A 19,952-nucleotide genomic window follows, 5' to 3' on the forward strand; every position below is an offset into this window, starting at 1 on the left:
AGTAAATAAAATTAAATTAAAAAAAAAAAAAGAATCCACCTGCCAGTGCGGGAGACACGGGTTCGAGCTGTGGTCCCGGAAGATCTCACATGCCACGGAGCAACTAAGCCCGTGCGCCACAACTCCTGAGCCTGCGCTCTAGAGCCAGTGCTCCTCAACAAGAGAAGCCACTGCAATGAGAAGCCTGCGCACCACAGCGAAGAGTGGCCCCCCCGCTCGCCGCAACTAGAGAAAGCCTGTGTGCAGTGACGAAGACCCAATGCAGCCGAAAATAAATAAATAAATAAAATTAATTTATTAAAAAAAAAAAAAAGAGTTTCTTAAGTGTCCCGGTGAAGTCCAGATCCATAATCTTGACTCCATTTGACTTATCCTAATACACTGATGGTCCCATTAAATGAAGAAATAAGATGATTCTGCCATAACTTATTTTTGGTGATCTCTTGCTTTCTCAACCAAGTCCTCACAAATTATTGGTCTATATGCATAAGTTAGCAAACTACAGCCTACAGACCAAATCCAGCTCATCATCTCTTATTGTAAATAAAGTTTTACTGAACATAGCCATGCTCGTTCATTTATGTCCTCTCTATGGTTGCTTTCGTGCCTTAAAGGCAGAGTTGAGTTGTTGTGACAAAGACCAGAGGCCCTCAACACCTCACACATTTACCATGTGATCCTTTACTTTAACTATTCCTTTTATTTAAAATTTTGGCCATGCAGCGTGGCTTGCAGGATCTCTTTTCCCTAACAAGGGATTGAACCCGGGCCATGAAAACGCTGAATCTTAACCACTAGACCACCAGGGAACTCCCTGATCCTTTACTTTAACAGCCAACCCCTGGTCTGTAATTTGCCATATCCAACTACTTCCACCTTCTAAACACCAGACACTTCCCATCTTTAGCCTTTTCACTTCTTTCCCATTTTCTGTTTTATCTGTTAGATAGTCAACAGTGGTTGATCAATCTTCTTTGCTCTTTCCCTCAGGGGGACCTAAAATGTCCCCACAATGGCCTATAAGACCCTTCGCAAATGGGCCCCTCTTACTTCTCTAACCTCATCTACCATCCCTCTGCCCTCGTTCCCGCCTGTTAAATTCCATCTTGTTTGGGTTGGTCCATTGAAATATGTTTAGATTTTGATTCTCTTTCTCATTAACTCCTAGGACAAGCTAAGCACACCCCACCGCAGGATCTTTGCACTTGTTGTTCCCTCTTTTTTTTTTTTATACATTTATTTATTTATTTTTGGCTGATTTGGGTCTTCGTTGTTGCGCTTGGGCTTTCTCTGGTTGAGGTGAGCGGGGGCTACTCTTCGTTGCAGTGCACGGGCTTCTTATTGCGGTGGCTTCTCTTGTTGCAGAGCACGGGCTCTAGGCGCGCGGGCTTCAGTAGTTGTGGTACGCAGGCTCAGAAGTTGTGGCTCATGGGCTCTAGAGCACAGACTCAGTAGTTGTGGTGCACAGGCTTAGTTGCTCCGTGGCATGTGGGATTTTCCCGCACCAGGGATCGAACTCGTGTCCCCTGCATTAGCAGGCGGATTCTCAACCACTGCACCAGCCGGAAAGCCCTTGTTGTTCCTTCTGAGCAGAGAACTCATGCCCCAGATGTCTACGGGGATGCCCTCTACACTCCTTTGCTGAAGATTCACTTCTCAGTGAGCCCTTCCTGACTTTCCTGTTCTAAACTGCAATCACCATCTCTCTCTGTAGCATTCCCTCCTCCCCATCTCTGCTTTACTCTTCTCCATAGCACTTTTCACCTGACATAGTTATTTGCTTATTGTCTGTACTTCTAACTCCCCCGAGAATGTAAATTCCAGTAGGCCAGCTTTTCATCTGGTTTGTTCACTAATGTACTCCCAGCCTCTAGAACAGTGCCAGGTATGCAATAAATATTTTTTGAGTGAATGAATGAAAGTCAGGCCGCTGACAAACTCATTTAGAGCAACTGGCTACTCCCATCATCTCTTCACCCATCTCAGGTTCTCGTTAGTGTCATCTTCTGCAAGCAGGGAGAGCAGGTAAAGAATCATCCCTGCAGCTGGACCAGCAAAGAGAGAACCTCAACATGGCAAGACAAAGAAAAGTAAGCCATTAAGGATCTATTAGAGTTTGTGTACAAATTGCTCACAAACGGTCTGTAGTCAACATTTTAAAACTCAAGGTTAAAAAAATCTTGAAAGGTCCAGATCTAGTTAGCAGTTCTGATTTTTAATTGCTGCTCCAAGGACTTGTCCCTTCCCCTCACACACCCATGATACTCCTTTAATAAAGTTGCTCTGACTTAACCCTACGTGGGTGTAACAACCATATCCTAAGAGCTCTGAGAATTTCCTTTTAACTCATTGAGCCACAGGACACCTTTCCAGTACCTAAGTCAGAAATAATATTTGTTCTAAGAAACTATAAATTTATAAATGCTAAAAAGTTAGTCAGAAATGTCATAATGGTGATAAATAAATATGATGATTATACATAAAAAGAAATAGTATTTGTTCACAACTATTCCTTTACCTCTTTTCAATCCACAAAGAGGTCTTTAGGCTGATAAAACTGAGAAAACTTGCACTCTTCACACACGGAGTCTTGCCATGAATCTGGTGACTAAATGGTGGCTGGTCGAAATAAATTTGATTGGGCAAACTGTTTATTTCACTGTTCATTTCACAGCCAATAATTATTGGCTTTTAGACTGTTTTTATTGATGAAGTTGACTTTTTAAGATTTTGAAATATGCATATAACTACACAATACTGCATTTTTTTCAGCATGAAGTTTTTTACTGAACATATTGAATCTAAGCCTTCAGCACAATTGAAATCTTTGCACATTCTTAATGTTAACATTTTGTCTTTTTTTTTTTTTCAAATAAACCTTTACTTTCTGAATATCACTTCCTTATTCAAATACTTGTCTGTCCTCACTATTAAGTATGTGGCTTTTTCTTATTCAGGGATTTAAAAATTATCTCTCTTTTTATTTCATCTTATAGAAACATTTTACAAGTGTTCAGGTCATTAAACATTGCTTAAGATCTATAAGATAAGTCATTGTTATTTCAAAATTAAACATGAAGCTATTCTGCCTGGAAGTCTTTGTTCTGTGTCACCAGGAAGAAGCTCATGCAAGTGAACTATGAAATGATCTAAGCTCTTTCAGTCATTCTTTAGGTTCTACCTGTATGCTTATAATTATAAATGTTTATAATTTATTTTAAATACCTTTATAGTTAATAAAAATATAATTAAAAGAAAGATTTAATTGCACCTTTAGTACTAATCTAAAACTGTTTCAAATGACCCCCATTTCATTATTCCACAATAGTCTTTTGTTCTGGCTTTTTCCATCTGTTTGCTAAGCATTTTTCAATGGAAGTCTCAATTAGAAGAAAAAAAGGGAGGGGGGACAATCATTTAATTCAAAAATTAATTTGGAGATCAGGCAACTGACTTAGGCTCATGCCAGCAACTTAAGGCTTTTCAGCCTTGGCCACATGATCCGAAGGAACTGAGCAACAACTGTCTGGCGGCTTTAATCCTCCTTAATTTGAGAGCAAAGAAACTCACATGTGTTTCTAAGAACATTTTTGGAGTACAAGAAGTCCATTTCTGGGGGACACCATCTAATGCCCTTGTTTCGCTGATCTCATGTATTCTAAATTAATTTTTAAACTGCACGTAAGCAGAGGGTGGGGTGGGGCAGGGCGGGGGGAATAACTAACAGCAAGGCAGCTGTCCTGAGTTGTTAAAACAACTACTGAGGAGGCTTCAAAGACTCCCTTCATAACATGACATGAATTTTCTTTACGTTGTGATAAAGCTGGGCCCAGTCATGAGAAAGACAAAAGTTGGGAATGCTCACCTTATCTTCTCTGAGAAGCTGCTGAAAGGCACACCCCTGGCAGGCTGCTTCTCCCCCTTTGTGTTGAGCCCTCTAGGTTCACTGGTCTTTAGAACTTAATTAAAATCTGCGGACAATTTTCCAGGAAGTTGATTAGGCCCTTATAGTAAACACATTCTGTTTGGGGGCTTCGATCCTCTCGACTTGTTTTACTTGAGAGGGGAAAAGCTGAAAGACTGAAAAACTGGTGGGTCTCCTATGCATTTTAAGTTGATGAGTTGATAGGCAGCTGAATCCTCAAGACTTTTTATCTGGGGTTTACTCATCAAATGGAAACTCAGGAAACCAGGCAGGACGGGACTTCCTTGGGCAACATTTCAAAATAGAAGCTGTTGTCCCCTGCACTGTGTTCTGCTTTCTTTAGCTTCCTCCCCCTTGGTTCCCATCTCCAGCCGTTCAGAGAACCACCTTCCCTAAAGCAAAAATCCCTCCTTTCCCCTCCCCTACACAAAGCCAAACTTACTCTCAAGAAAGAGTCTGATCAAACCCTTCAAACCAAGGAGTAAATAACAACTGGTATTTCCTGATCTCTCACTTTCTCCCAGGCATTGGTCTAAGCATTTGACGTGTATTTCATTTAATTCTCCCAGCATCCCTATAAGATAGGCATTATTCTCATCCCCATTTTACAGATGAGGCTAGGGATTTGCTGAAATTCACACAGAGATTCCAACCCAGGAAGTCTCATTGCAAAGCTCGTTCTCTTAAACACATGACTCTGCAATCATTATCCCTCAGTGCACCGGGACAAGATGACTGGTAACACTTAGTGCATTGCTTTTCCCAGATAGGTTGCACTGGCTAGGGGACACAGCCTGAAGTAAAAGAGTGAGGCTGTAATTGTGTCTGTTTCTAATCCGTGGAGCCTTTCTGAGTTCCTTGAACCCCAATCCTAGGAGCAGTTGCCTATTCTGAACTTGCTATTGGCCTTCATGTACACTAATGAGCCAATTTGGAAACAGAATTAAATAATATTCATAAACCTATGACATAGATTTATGTTAACGATATTCAGGGAATCACAATCCTTTTGGTTATGTGAATCTTAAAAGTCATCTATCCAACTTTTCATCCAAAACAGGAACCCCCTTTCCGAATCCTTGAAAGATAGTCTTTAAGCCCCTTACTTCCAATGCCAGAGAGCTCATTGTACATCTCAGCTGACTGATCTTCCCTACTTGTTACAACGTTCTTCTTCATACTGAGTGCAAACCTGCCTCCGCATAAGTCCAATTTGCATTCAGGGTGAGACAGATACAGGGCACTGCTTTCCCCTCTCTCCTCAGAACTTTCCAAATAAAATGATATTCTCAAGAGCACTGTCATGGACCAGAGGGGACGCATATGGGCCCAGAATTTGAAAGCCTATGAGGCCAGCTCCACCAGCAGCAGCTGTGAGGATAAAACCACTAAGTTCCACCATTTTCCACAGCACTGACATAGCTAGGGAAACTAACTCTGGGAGTTGTCTTCAGTCTCCCCAAGCCACCTGACATCTGCTCTGCCTTCATTCCCCAATCTACACTCTAAATTTCCGTGGCCTTTATAACATAGCCACCCCTTGACCTCAGCTACCCCAATCCTGGCTTCTGACAATGACTCACAAAAACAAACAAAAAAAAGCGAAGTGTGAGCCTCAGGTGCCTTGGCCATGTGCTTCACTTTGTTAATGGCAACCTGCTTTCACAGACTCAAACTCTTTGAGGTTTTCAGTATGTGATTCTTTTCGGAACTCATGGCTATATTTTTAAAAAATATTAGCCACTGTGATATAAACAAGCAACAAATCAATAAGAAATTGCCTTTAAGATCTGAATAAAGAAAAGGAAGCTTCTGTGAATGACATGTCTGCCCCCAAAAATAAGTCTAGTTTGCTTGAGGTTTGATGAGCTGATTTCTGGAAACTAGGCATCTTTATCAAAGGAAAAAAGGGTGTATGTAATTTCTGGAACTAAATTATGAAAGGCTGAGGAGACAACAAGAGGGACTCACATCTTGACCTCCAAACTCAGACCTAGAGTTTACCTCGTCCAGGAGGCAGCTCTGGAGCTGGGCCAGGTATTCAGCCTTAATGTAGAAACTCAGCTGATGAAGAAGCACGACGAAAGTAATTAAAACAGGATAGGAGAAGGCACAGGAAGTTCTGAAATCTCTCCACTGTTGATGACAGCCAAGTTCTGGGCTGTTGCCTGGAATAGCTATCCCAAAAACCAGCAGGTGAAAGTTCCAACATTTTGTGAATGTATTTTGGGCATGCTGAAATAAGCAGGGTTCATACACACATTATTATTATTATTAAAATGTGTGAATCTTTTTGATATTTCACCCGTTTCTTACTGATTAGATAGCAGAAGAATCAAAGCATAGAGCCTGAATTATACGGGTTAAGGATCACTGTGTGTTGGAAACAGTAATGACCAAGAGTCAGAAGCCAGTTCTCTAGTCTCAACTGTAAAACAGTTAGCTGTGACCTTAAGCAAGTCACTCAGACCTGTGAACCTCTATGAGGAAAGGACTCTCACAGAATGTCTTACATTTCTTCCAATTTAATGCTTCTGTGCCACATAACAGCTCACACCAAAAGATATCTCTATTATCAACTACCTATCTGTTTATCCATCCATTTGTCTATCTATCTATCTACCACCTATCTATCCATCCATCTCTTCATATATCCATATCCATCTCTCTGCAAAATGGTCTAATGTAGTTTCAGTATTACTGTGTTTCTAGGTTCAGCCATAAGAGGGATTTAAGACTAAAGTAAGCAATGTTGGAGGGAAGGCAAAAATGTATGAATGGCCAAATGCATGGTAACTCAATGGTAGATCTTAAAACAACTGAAGAAGCAGGAAGACAGAATTAAATTGCAATGTTGAGAAAAGCTTAAATAGGGGAGGGGCTACATTTGATTAGGGCAGTTCCCAGCACGACACTTGGTGTCTAGTGGGTGCTTAGTTAATATTGAATGAATGAAACACTTATAGACAAAGACTCTCAGGTAATGGATGAACACGCTGCAGTGTAGGGTTAAGTTGTGAGGGGGGCACTACCAGAGTTCAAATCCTATCTGACGACTCTAGAAATACAGAGTCACACAACCGCAAGGGACATTTTTGTATTCATACCATGGGGTCTGTGAGTGTTCTGACCTGACTTATTTATATCAGGAAAATTGGGAAAAGCAAGAGTGCAGACAGACAATTTCAAAACCAGTTCCTGGTCTGCTTTGTGGAGAGCTCCCACGCAGGTTGGTGTGGCTGGAATCAAAGGCAGTCAAACTGCAGAGCTGAGCTCTGGAAGAATGAGCAATCACTTTGCTCCTTTCTAGCACACATCCTCCGGCGAGGGAGGGCAAGCACTCGTTAGATGCCAGCAGCAGGACCCAACCTGGGCACAATGATAATCAAACAGTCAATGTTTGCCTTCTGCAGCCCAGTACCCTCTTGCTGCCCTCTTCCCTGGAATTAGACTTGTTGCTGGCAACTCTTTGATTCAGAGATCTGGCATCAGGAGCTCTGGGGAGGAATCCTTTAGAGCTAGTGTATTTATTTGTTTGTTTGTTTAGGCTGCGTTGGGTCTTCGTTGCTGTGCGTGGGCTTTCTCTAGTTGTGGCGAGCAGGGGCTACTCTTCGTTGCGGTGCCCGGGCTTCTCATTGCAGTGGCTTCTCTTGTTGCGGAGCATGGGCTCTAGGCGTGCAGGCTTCAGTAGCTGCAGCACGTGGGCTCAGTAGTTGTGGCTCGCAGCCTCAGTAGTTGTGGCACACAAGCTTAGTTGCTCCACGGCATGTGGGATCTTCCCAGACCAGGGCTAGAACCCGTGTCCCTTGCATTAGCAGGCAGATTCTTAACCACTGTGTCACCAGGGAAATCCTAGAGCTATTTCTAAAGGTGATCATTAGGACAACAGTATGATCAACCAGTTATGCTTAACCATGTATCATGCTATTGGATGCATAGTTATCCTTCCACACACCTGCAATGGTCAAAGTATATTGAAAACCAGTGGGTTGGCTTCTAATTCTCTATGCCTCTGACCCTATAAAATGGGAGGGCTTCCGTGATCCTTTTGGCATGAGATGTGTTTAATTCCATTTGTGAATAGAGACACCAAATCTGCTCCAAAATTTGGTTCGGTTACCACCTGGGTTACTAGTTGCCTGCCTCTATCCTTCTCCATTTAAATGGTATTTTGCCACCCTATAACCAAGCTTCTTAAGCCATTTATTGGCCGCCGTGCAAGGCAACTGCAGAACAACAAAGAGTTAATGTGCTGTTATCCCAATGCATCTCAGCAACCCCAGAACATCACGTCCTCCTGAATGTTGAGAAGCAAAAGCAAAATTCCCCCAAATATTTGTATCTTCCAAATAAAAGAGCAAGGTTTAGGAGGAGGACCAGACTGGAAAACAAAAGAGAGGAGGAACCTCCAGGGGGAGGTGGCAGATGGTCCACCAGGTGGACCTTGACAGTCCATAGAACTGGCCAAACTGACTGGTGGACCAGGCAATTTTTAGCAATGATTGCAGTGTGAGCCAGAGTGCACCAGCCATATGGCACATTGCCAGGCATTACTCCTAGTGACATTCCAAGCAGATAAGCAATACATTCATTGCAGGAAGGGGGCTGAGGGGCACCCGGGAGGAAGTTAAGGAGAATGGGCAGGCAAGCAGGATGGAACAGGGATGGCATAGAGCACACTCACAACCCACATCTAAGAGGTTCCAACATGTCTGAACAGGTAACTAGTAAGGTGGCTTAACCTTTGGTCTCTGCACACCCAGGAACATTGCCCTGTAAGAAAGATTTGATTTACTCAAAGAAGTAATTAAATCTGGTGGCACAGTGCTAATCAGGATAGCATTCATCAGCACTCAGAGCTGGAAAATTCTTTCTCTCCCCTTTGTAAATGTCCAAACCCTGGGCACCTTATTATTCAGGTTTTTAATTAAAAAGGAACAGGAACAGTTCAATAACCTGGAGCAATCCATCATGCTCACAACCTAATAAAAGAATGCAGGGTTGTGAAGATACCCTCCCCTCTACAGGGTCCTGTATGGCTCCGCAGTGAGAAAGCCAGGAGTTGCTTGGTTCTTTACCTCTCTGCTGACTTAACTGTCATATTGCATATTTGCTGCTGAACTGCACAAAAGGTATTTCTAATCTCATGACGGTGACTGGAAGAGGTTGAAGGACACAAATTAAGTCTCAGAGCAGTACAGCTGAGTAAGAATGGAAGGTCAGTCAGTTGACTCTTCCCACAATTCCCCGAACAAGGCAATTATTCATGAAGGAAATTTCAAATTATTTTCATTAGACTTGTGTTTTACCAATCTAACCAAAGTGATTAATTAGGGATTAAAATATTTACTCTGCACATGCTGCCTTGGCTCAGTACTAGCATATTTAAGCATTGTGCTAAAAGGGTCAGCTGTTTCCAGTATTGTTTGGAATTCATTTCCTATTTTTTATGTAAAAGGGCACTGACATGCATGTCCATACCATACTTGGGGTCTCTCCAGGCACCAAACTGGAGAAGGAGAAAGAGGCTCCAGTGTTCCCACCCTTTACTCCCAAATGTCTTCCTTGTTAGAAGCACTTTGTGTCGATGGCCATAGTTTTGCTGTATCTGTGCCTTTGTAACAAGGTGTTCAGGATGCCTGGGGCCAACACAACACCCTAATCAATGACCCATGGTAGAGAAGTGACAGTTGTAGAATGAGATACACCATGGTACATGGGGGTGAAGGAGACAAGAATGGGAGGGTTTTTTGAGATTTTAGAGGGGTTTTCAGCACTATATGATTGTGAACAGCAAGTTATAATAACAATTTCCCGTGTGTTGAGATAGTGGCAGCAGAAGTGGTTATTCAGACAGGATGCCCGAGCTTCACTTGCTCTGAGGTGCCCAGCAGGGCCAGAGTATTTATATAAGTTTGAATTTATTGCCGCCTTAATGAGACTGCAAATGGGACACCAGTGCTGGAGTTGTGCCTTGTTTATTCATAAGTTTCTAATCTTTTAAAGGATTGCTAAGACCTTGCAGGGACAGGAGATAGTGGGTGAATTACTCCCTTATCTTGCTGCTGGATGCCTCCACTGAAGGGATGAGACCCACGGAGGTTCCATGACTTACCTCTGAAGGTTTGTAAAGGGTGGTTAAAACGTGCAGATGATGCTTAGGCATTTTCCAGTTCGCTTCCTGCCAACAATGTTAATCACATTCCTTCAACTGTTCCCACCAAGCCCTTAGGGAAAAAATTATATATGTATGTATATATATCATATATATATATATACACACACACGTATGTTTATGTAATTTGAGGATAAACCAATTAGTTGGTCTAGAAGCAGATATGGTGAATGCAATGTGGTGAATACGGAGGGGTAAATAAAACCATGATCCATGCAGAGCACAGTTGAAGAGGAGAATAGTACGTTGAAGACTCTGTCTGCAGGGACAGGCAGAGCTCTGAAGGGTGGGATAAAGGGTGGGGAGTGGCGCCATTGGAAGGGGAAGGAGTCATGTATGAGGAAAACCACGAGGGTGGGTGCCCTGATGTCAAAACCGAAAAGCATCCAGTGGAGAGGAGGGGGTCCACAGTACCCAAAGCAGGAGAGGTCCTGGAGTGGTCAGGAGGATTCACTGACAGGGAGAACAGTAGTTTGGTAGATTGGCTGGAGCCCAAGGAGGCAGCTGGTGTAGAGATGTGGCTATGGTAGCAGGTACAGCAGTGCAGCTCTGGAGTTTATCTAGGAATAATAATAATAACAATGGAAATAACCTACTGAGTGCTTTCCATGTGCCAGGTACTACACGGGCAATATCTCACTTTCTTTACAAATCTATGTGCACTTTGGCTTTATACACAAGCTTTTAAGAGCCAGAATCAGGATTCAAACACAGATCTGTCAGAGAGCAAAGCTTGTGCTCTTAACGAGCACAAAATTCAGTCTTAATAAAAGAGGCATGGGATGGGGACTAAAGGAGCTGATGAGAGCATAGCTGGGGAGCATTACTGATAGTTATGATGCCTTAAGGGATGACACATGGAGAAGTCTTGGGCCATCTCTCACCCCAGAGCGATGATGTGGTTTAGAAGACCCTAGGCAGCACACTTGAGGTTGGAAAGCAGGAGGTATGGATTCTAATGTTGATTCAGATCCCCCAAAAGTTTCTTGACTTTAGGAAAGCCATTCAACCTTTGTGCCTTGGATTCAAAGGCACTCATGAAACAAAAAGAATACTGCTTAACTCTGTCTACTTTATGAAGCTACTGTAAGGATGGGATATAGTAAATTAGTTCATTTAAATGGTTTACAATTATTTAGCAAATGCTATGGGTCAGCACTGTGCTAAGCACTTCACATGCGTTCTTTCAACTAGCTCTCGTCATAACCCTGTGCACATGTATTATTATTACCATGAGATAAAAGAGGAAAAAAAGAAACATTTCAGAAAGTTGAAAGAACGACAAGCATATCAGGTTTGATGATTATGATTTTATAGGAATTAGTACTATCTGTTTAAAGAGAAGATGGTAAAAAATCTCCTCTGGGGACTTCCCTGGTGGTGCAGTGGTTAAGAATTGCCTGCCAGGCTCAGTAGTTGTGGCACACAGGCTTGGTTGCTCTGCGGCCTGTGGGATCTTCCAGGACCAGGGCTTGAGCCTGTGTCCTGTGCATTGGCAGGCGGATTCTTTTTTTTTTTTTTTTTTTTTTTTTTGCGGTACGCGGGCCTCTCACTGTTGTGGCCCCTCCCATTGCGGAGCACAGGTTCCGGACGCGCAGGCTCAGCGACCATGACTCACGGGCCCAGCCGCTCCGCGGCATGTGGGATCTTCCCGGACCGGGGCACGAACCCGTGTCCCCTGCATCGGCAGGCGGACTCTCAACCACCGCGCCACCAGGGAAGCCCTGTTGATAAAAGTTTTAAGTTAAATTTATAAAAATCTTACCTTCAAACAAACTGGACAATTAATTTTATAATTCTTTAATTTCTAAGTATTAATTCTACAATATAGATGATGGGTTTAAAAAAAAAAATTGCCTGCCAGTGCAGGGGACATGGGTTCGATCCCTGGTCCAGGAAGATCCCACATGCCGCGGAGCAACTAAGCACACGTGTCACAACTATTGAAGCCCGTGCGCCTAGAGCCTGTGCTCTGCAACAAGAGAAGCCACTGCAATGAGAAGCCCGTGCCCCGCAAAGAAGAGTAGTCCCCGCTCACCACAACTAGAGAAAGCGCGTGCACAGCAACGAAGACCCAACACAGCCAAAAATAAATTTAAAAAAAACTGCTTAAAAAAAGAATCTCTGAAACTTCTAGAAAGAAAAAAGGATAGAGGCTGAGGTAAGGCACTCATAGGTATGTAATTAGGAATCATGTAATATAGCTGAAGGCTCAGCTATAGGGGAAATTTTATAGTTAAGTAATGTTGTTTACCTAAAATTCTGAATAATTGAATTTGGGATAATCTTGGCTCTATTTCTGAGAGAGAATGTATCAGATATAAAACAAATTGATCTTGGCCAACAGCTTTGAAACATTATCTGCCCCTAGAAGTTGGACATGTTTCGGGGTATTTTAAGTCTCAAGGGAAGTTATACTTTCCTTCACCTTATATCTAACTTTTATAGCCATTGCAACCTCACCAAGATGAAACAGATGCATAACAGGATTTGCATTCCTTCTCAGAATATGACTGCTGCAAGCAAACAGTTCAGAACTTACTTGTTAGCAATATTATTAGAAGTCTCAACCGTTTCCTCACAGGGCAAAATGCCCGGAGGGGAAAGAAGTCACCTGTCACTTTCTAATGTTATTTAATCTTTTTAGTCTGTCTGAGCTGTAAACTGTCAATCACAGTTAATGTTTAGTCACCTTGAATGCTGTTTAATCAGTAGAATGCTTTGTATATCTATAAATACATGATGACACAAGAATTAAGTCTTCACAATAATTACCCCACTACATCATTTGACATCATTACTCACAGGCAAGGCCAAAACCATTTTTAATCTCTCACAGTTTTTCACTAAGAAATGTTTCATTACTGCTACATAAATGGAATTGTTATTTCACATTGAGAAAAACGGGCTACTCAAATCTGCACATTTGGTTGTTTATAATGTCTGAATGGCCCTGTCTGCCGTTAAATGCTGCCGATGACAGGATAATTATGATCGTGGGAACTGATTGCTAAGTGTATGCAGCAAGAAATAAGAGCAGCTCTGCTTCAGTATTTGATAAGTGATTTGTGTTATGTGCACTGAGGTTCATGCTAATGTATTTAACTTACTAAGCTCATTGAAAGATGACTTTTTTTAATGTAAAGAAATGAATGTAGGTCCTGAGACAATATGTTAATTGTACATGTCTTTGTGACTATGGGTGTTCCTTCCTTTCTAAGTTTTTTTCATTCTATTTCATTGTTTATTCCTTTATTCTTTTTTATATTTTCCAAATTATGTATACTGTATATGTAATATTTTTTACAAAGAGAAATATACATTTAAAACCATGTTAAAGTGATAATCACTTAGTAATATTACATAAAATAAAGACACACTTGGTTTAACATATTGGTTATGTTCACTCTAACAACACCAGCTTCAAGTGCCTGCTTGCCATGGGTTCTTGGAATGCTGGTCATAGGGCCTCAGTCTTCCACGAATGGCTCTGTAAGCATGGTTATTGGCATGGATTCAATTTTGAGGGCTGTGAAAATGCTGGCTGGTAAAGGTGCAGTGTATTTTGTTAGAATGTGAAGCCACAGATTTTTCTTTTTTTTTTCTTTCCTTCTTCCTTTCTCTGCTTCTCCTTCCTTCCTTCCTTCCTCTTACATATGGTTTATTTTTTAAGAAGCATTTTAAAATTTGTTTTTTCCTGTCTGATTTAAAAGGAAAGCAGAGAATGCATTCATTCGTTCGTTCATTCCACAAATATTTCTTGAGCACTACTATGTGTGCCAGGCCCTGTTCTAGGTACTGAAACACAGCAGGAAACAAAACAGACAAAAATCCTTGCCTGCAGTGAGCTAAATCCTATGGAGGGAAGACCAAAGAAAACAGAAAATCAAATAAATTTTATGCATGATGGTGATAACTTCTATGGAGAAAATCTGAAAAGGAAAGGAGAGAAGTGAGTGTGTGTGGAAGGGTTGAAATTTAAATGGATGTCATGGAAATTTCACTGACGAAATGCTATTTGAGTCAAGGTGACAGGTGGAGGCCCTGGGACAATCTGGGTGGGAAGAAAAACAGGAAGAAAAAAAACAGGAAGAAAAGAGGCTCTGAGGTGGGAATATGCAAGGAGGAGCTGCAAGGTGGCCAGCATGGCAAGGGTGTCGGGACGGAAAGCTGTAGGAAATGAAGTCAAAGAGGTAACAGGGGCTGCTCATGCAGGATCTTGGAAGCCATTGTAAAGACTCCAGAGAGTGGGATGCAAAGGTATAAAGGTTTTGAGCAGAGGAGTGCTATGATCTCACTTTTATCCTGACTCATTTTAGTGACTAGGTTAAGGACAGACTGAAAAGGGCAAGGTCAGAAGCAGGAAGACCAGTAAGAGGCTATTATGTATTCCAGGTGCAGATTTTGACTAGCCTGATGCCTATGGAGATGGTGAGAAGGAGAAAGATACTGGATATATTTTGAAGGTAGAGCCACTAGGATTTATTGGCTGATAAATGTGGGGCTCAAGAATGGTTTTTAGCCTGAGCAGCTGGGAGAATGAAGCTGACAAAAATAGAGTTGGTATTGAAAGGTGTGAGACTGGATGAGGTCACAAGGGAAAGAGGGTAGAAAGAGAAGAAATCCAAGGACTGAGCCCTGGGCACTCAGTGTTGAGGGTACGGGCAGGTAAGGAGCAAATTAGTCCAGATACTTCTACTTGCTGTAACCAGCAAAACCAGAGATGAATAATAGTTCAAACTCAATAGAAGTACATTTCTCACTCACATAAAGTCCATAATGGGTGTCCTGATTGGTGGGTGACTCTGCTTCCATTCTGTGGCTCTTCAATCTTCAACACATGGATTCTGAGGTCATCATGAGTATCTGCGTCATGTAAGGAGGAAGGAAGGAATGTGGAGGATGGTGCATGGCAAAATTTTAGGAACCATGCTTAGAAGTGGTACCCATGGGCCCTTCAGATTGCAAGGGAGATTCAGAAATGCTCACGAGAAACAGAAAGCACATTTGGTAAGCAGCCACCCCGGCTCTGCCACAAGGAGGAACCAGGAAAGGGGGCTGAAAAAGACAGGCTTACCAGGCATTAGAAAAGGCAGTAGAGCATGATGTCCAGGAAGCCAAGTGAAGAGAAAATTTCAAGGAGGAGAGAAAGGTCAACTGTGCCCATTGCTGCTGAGAAATTAAGATGAGGGCTAAGAACTGACCATAGGATTATTATTATTAACATTGTTGGTGACAACATTAATGGTAGAGTGATAGGGGCATTGACTTGGAATGAATTCAAGAGAAAAATAAAGAAAGGAAATTAGAAGAGTAGGTATGGTTAACTCTCTCCAGAACCTGTTGAGTGTATATCAACACAAAGGTGTATCAGCTACCTTCCCTGTCATCGTTGTGACAGGAAACGGAATTCACCCCAGTTGGTTTAAATGAAGAAACTTTCAGGAAAGTATTACTTAAGGAGGTTTGGGCTGGGTTGCGGGAGTAAACAACAGATGGTGAAGTCCCAGTCACTAGCTATAGTGGGAAGCTGTTATCGCCTCTAAACTGAAGAGACAAGAAGAAGAAATCATGTTACTGGAACACAATGAGAGACGAAAGAGCAGAGCAGAGTCACCCAGTGGGAGCTGTGGTCATAAAGAGAACCAGCTGTGCCTGAGATAGAGCGTGGAACGAAGGAGAGAGCCCAGAGAAACTGCCCAAACCTTCACTCTCACCCTCTGATCTCCCAAAATAGATCAAAGCTAAGTCCACCAGCAAGGGAGCTCAGGAGATGTAGTCCATATAAGATAGGGTCTTTGTGCCATGGGTCCATCTTGCCACACTCAGTAGGTTGGGAGGGAAAGGACAGAAAATAACAAGCTCAGATGGGTTGCTTGACTTGGATTTCAGAAGTGGAAGGGTGTTTGCTGCATCTCATAAGGGACATACCTTTTGCTCTATAGAGTGCTCAAGGGATAGTTATCATATCATTCTTGTTGGTTATCACACGATATGAAGAAAGAAATATGATTACTCCAAATAACACTAAATGGGGTCTATATAAACACTTGTGGAGATTAGCACACTATGTTTACTTAAAATGGGAAACAAATATTTGACTAAGTCTCCAAAAACTGACTCAATGATAGCAACTATTCCACGGGAAGGGTTATATAAGTCCCACAATGTTCTGAGGCAGCAAATTGTGTGCATAACTAAAATAAGGAGGGGTTACTTAATATCCAAGGCTACCTGCATTTAACTGAAAAGGAAGTACATTTGTATTGGTAATCCACTTGCAGGGTACAGTTTGTAATTAGAAGGCCAGGTGAGGATGTTATGCAATTAGGTCACATGTGTCCATGTGCACATGCACCATTCCCAGAAAGGAATTAAAGAGGGATTCTGGAGTATACCAAAATTAGCATAATCACTATGCCATCTACCCCTGCCCCCAGCTCTTCCTCTTCTGATTTTGTGAAATACAAACACATCCAGGAATCATTGCTCTTTTGTGGAACAGATAACAGCTTTACACGTATTCATGTTTTCAATAATATTCCTTGCAGAGCACCCTTGAGGTTTCTTTTATAACTCTCCTAATCATCTTCCACCCAATACAATTAGCATTATCTAAATTAGTTATCAGTTTACCAAATTGTCTCCTCCTTTTAAAGAAGTTGTATTGCGAAATTATAGGTATAGCCAGAGACAGAACCAATCGTCTATGCTTGCAGACATTTGGAGAGAGATAATGTTCTTAATCCTAATTAGAATTCTTATATGAACTCCTCAGAATCAGGGGTGATCTTTTTTTCGTTTGGACCGAGGCATGGTAAATCAGCTGATTTTCATTTGCCTTGACACATAGCACCTCCTATTCAAATGTGTTTATTTAAGCTCTGGACCTTTTACCGTCTTTCTGCATTACTGCTTCTCCCAAAAATATCCATTTGGAATAGATTGCATTCCCTTATTCTGCAATATGATCTTTAGTACATATTAACGATTGTTTGAACCATGAGTCCTGCCTTTTGAAGTTAGTGCTTCCAAGCTCAGCGTTACAATGTTTCTATCAGATTGTCTCTCAAAGACTGGAAAACTGCGGATTGTCCTCCAAAATCTGTTCTCCCCTCTTTCCATAGCACTAGAATTTAAACTAAGCATGTGGATGCTCAGCTAGAGACTACATTTTTGGTCTCCTTTGCACGGGAATGTGGTTATGCGACTAAGTTCAGGCCAAAGGAATGCGTGCAACTTTTGGGACTTCCACCTTTAAAGACAAGCCACTTGTCCCAATGCACTTCTCGTTCCTATTCCCATAAAGCTGGGACGTGGATGTGACCACGTCCATGTTTTGATTAAGCAAGGCCAGCTTTGATTATTCGGACAAGGACGAAGCCCTAAGGGATGACAAAACAACAAGATGGGTTCCTGAATGACCATGTGGAATATATTCTCCCTAGAACTATCTTCTTTAAGCCACTGTATTTAAGGTTGCTTTGTTAAAGCAACTTAACCTCTACCCTAACTAATACCATTGTCAAATGGGCTGAACTTTTCAAATATATCAGAAGAGATGAGATTAGATCAAAGCATAACTACCCTCAAGGAAAGTATCACTTTTCCTTAATTGTTGTGTTTGAGTTAGCAAAACATGGATTTATCCAGAACATTCTTCTTCCTGTCCCTGACGATGGAGTGTAAATCATAACTCTTACTCTCAACTTTCCAACATCTGGCCTTTTTTCAAACATTGCTCATTCAAACTAGAATCTGAAAAAAGTAATTATTTCTAAACAACTTTGTAACTATTGACTAAGTTAAAAATAGGATCAATTACCCAAGCACAAAAATTTGTTTTTTAAAATGTACTCTTTTACTGAGGATTTCCAAATTTGGAGTCATCAACAGCAGCTAATAATAATAATAATAAAAAATAAACTCAAAAAAAAAAAAACCCAAACGAAAACACAGAGAAATTTGTATCTTGGTCTTTTTGATTTTCCAGTGGGTGTATCTGGCTATCCATCTGTTTGGTTGCTACAGTGAATAGTAGTGTTTGTTGGTGTAATTATATGAGTTGTCATTCAAAACAAGAAGACATTTCTCAAAGAAAATTGACTCCTAGAAACATTGTGACATATAGAAATGCACAAGATTTCTTTGTATTTCTTCAAGAAAGCGTTCTGCACCTTGCTAACACAAGAAAACGCTTAGATGTGGCATTTGCTGCAATAATGAGGCATTTTTTTAAAACAACAGAATGAATCAGCACAAAAGCTTTTCCATATGCTGAGGTTGCAGCAGTAGATCCATTTTTATATTTTTAAATATTCAAGCGATTTGATATAAATATCGTTCATATTATCTTTCTTTCTTTCTGATTTCGGGGTCAGGATGGCACATAGGTACAACCACACAAGTGGATCCCTGTCAAAGAAACTCACAAACACTCAAAAAGTCTAGAGTGTAACACTGACACTGTGCTCCCATTTATGAGATCCAGCTTCAGGATCTTGTGACCAGACATTTTTTTTTCTTTTTTTTTTTTACTTTTTGGCTGCACCCCGCAACATGTGGGATCTTAGTGCCCCAACCAAAGATCGAAACTGCGCCCCCTGCATTGGAAGTGTGGAGTCTCAGCCACTGGACCTCCAGGGATGTCCAGTGATTAGACATTTTAAAGAGCAGAAATTACTTGATTATGGCAACTAAGCCAAGCCACTAAACCCCAGTCTTGTGGCCCCTGACTTGAAGCTTAATATTTAAGTTTTCTATGCACTCCTAGGTTCAAGGGAAGCAAGTGAAAGAGGCTAGAGATACACCAAGGATCCAGCCACAAACACAGATGTCGCTGGAGCATGGCCTCCCTTGTTTCTGTGGCACTGCTCATTTCTAATCAGCTTCTCCAGAATCACACCATTTTCTACACCTCTTTCCATCTATCTGAGCCTTAAATATTGGTGTTTCTAAGAACTCTGACCTTTAATCTTTTATTAATGTATATACTCACTCTGGGGGATTTTATTCATGCTTATAACTTACAAAGAGAATTGTCAGTTGGTTATTTCTGGCTGTTCCTCCCCAGAAATCTCAAATGCAAAATAAGCAAGACTCAGCTTCCAAAGTTCCCTTCAAAATTGCCTTCCCCTCTATTTCCTATTAACGAATAGTACCACTACTTATCCACACCAGAAACCTAGGAGGTAGTCTTCATGCTTCCTTCTCTGCCAGCCCCTACCTCTGAATCTCCTCCTCAGCTAAATCTTGCTGATTCTATCTTTTAAGTGTCAGCTGTGTCCCTTCTCCTTATGACTGCTTGTCTGCCCCTATCTCCACACATCAAGTCACTTGTAAGTTTCCAAACTGGACTCCCTGGATCCTGATTTGTCAGGTTCTCACCTTCAGTTCACTCTCATGTTGCCACCAGGGTAATCTTTCTAATATGAAATTTTCTCTCTCCGATGGTCCTCCACTTAAGAAACCTGAGGAGCTTCCAAAAGAGCAAAGTCCAAAGCTCTCAGCAAAGTACATGCACCTTATTCATCCACCAACAATTTATTAAGTGTCTACTACATGCTAGGCACTTTTCTGGGTGTTAGGGATTAACCAGTGAACAAAACAGACAAAAAAAAAAAAAACCTCCCTGCTTTCAAGGAGCTTAAATTCTGGTGGGAAAGACAGATAACAAGCAACTTAAATAAATTAAAAATATATTAAATATTGATAAGTTTTAAGTTAGAAAAATAAGCAAATAAAAAGAATTGTGGGCATGTGTGTATGTAGGGGATGTTGATATTTTATGTAATGTGACCAGAAATACCTCACTGAGAAGATGATATTGAGTAGAGACTTAAATGAGATGAA

Source organism: Globicephala melas, chromosome 2, assembly GCF_963455315.2.
Source record: "Globicephala melas chromosome 2, mGloMel1.2, whole genome shotgun sequence".
Taxonomy (NCBI): domain Eukaryota; kingdom Metazoa; phylum Chordata; class Mammalia; order Artiodactyla; family Delphinidae; genus Globicephala; species Globicephala melas.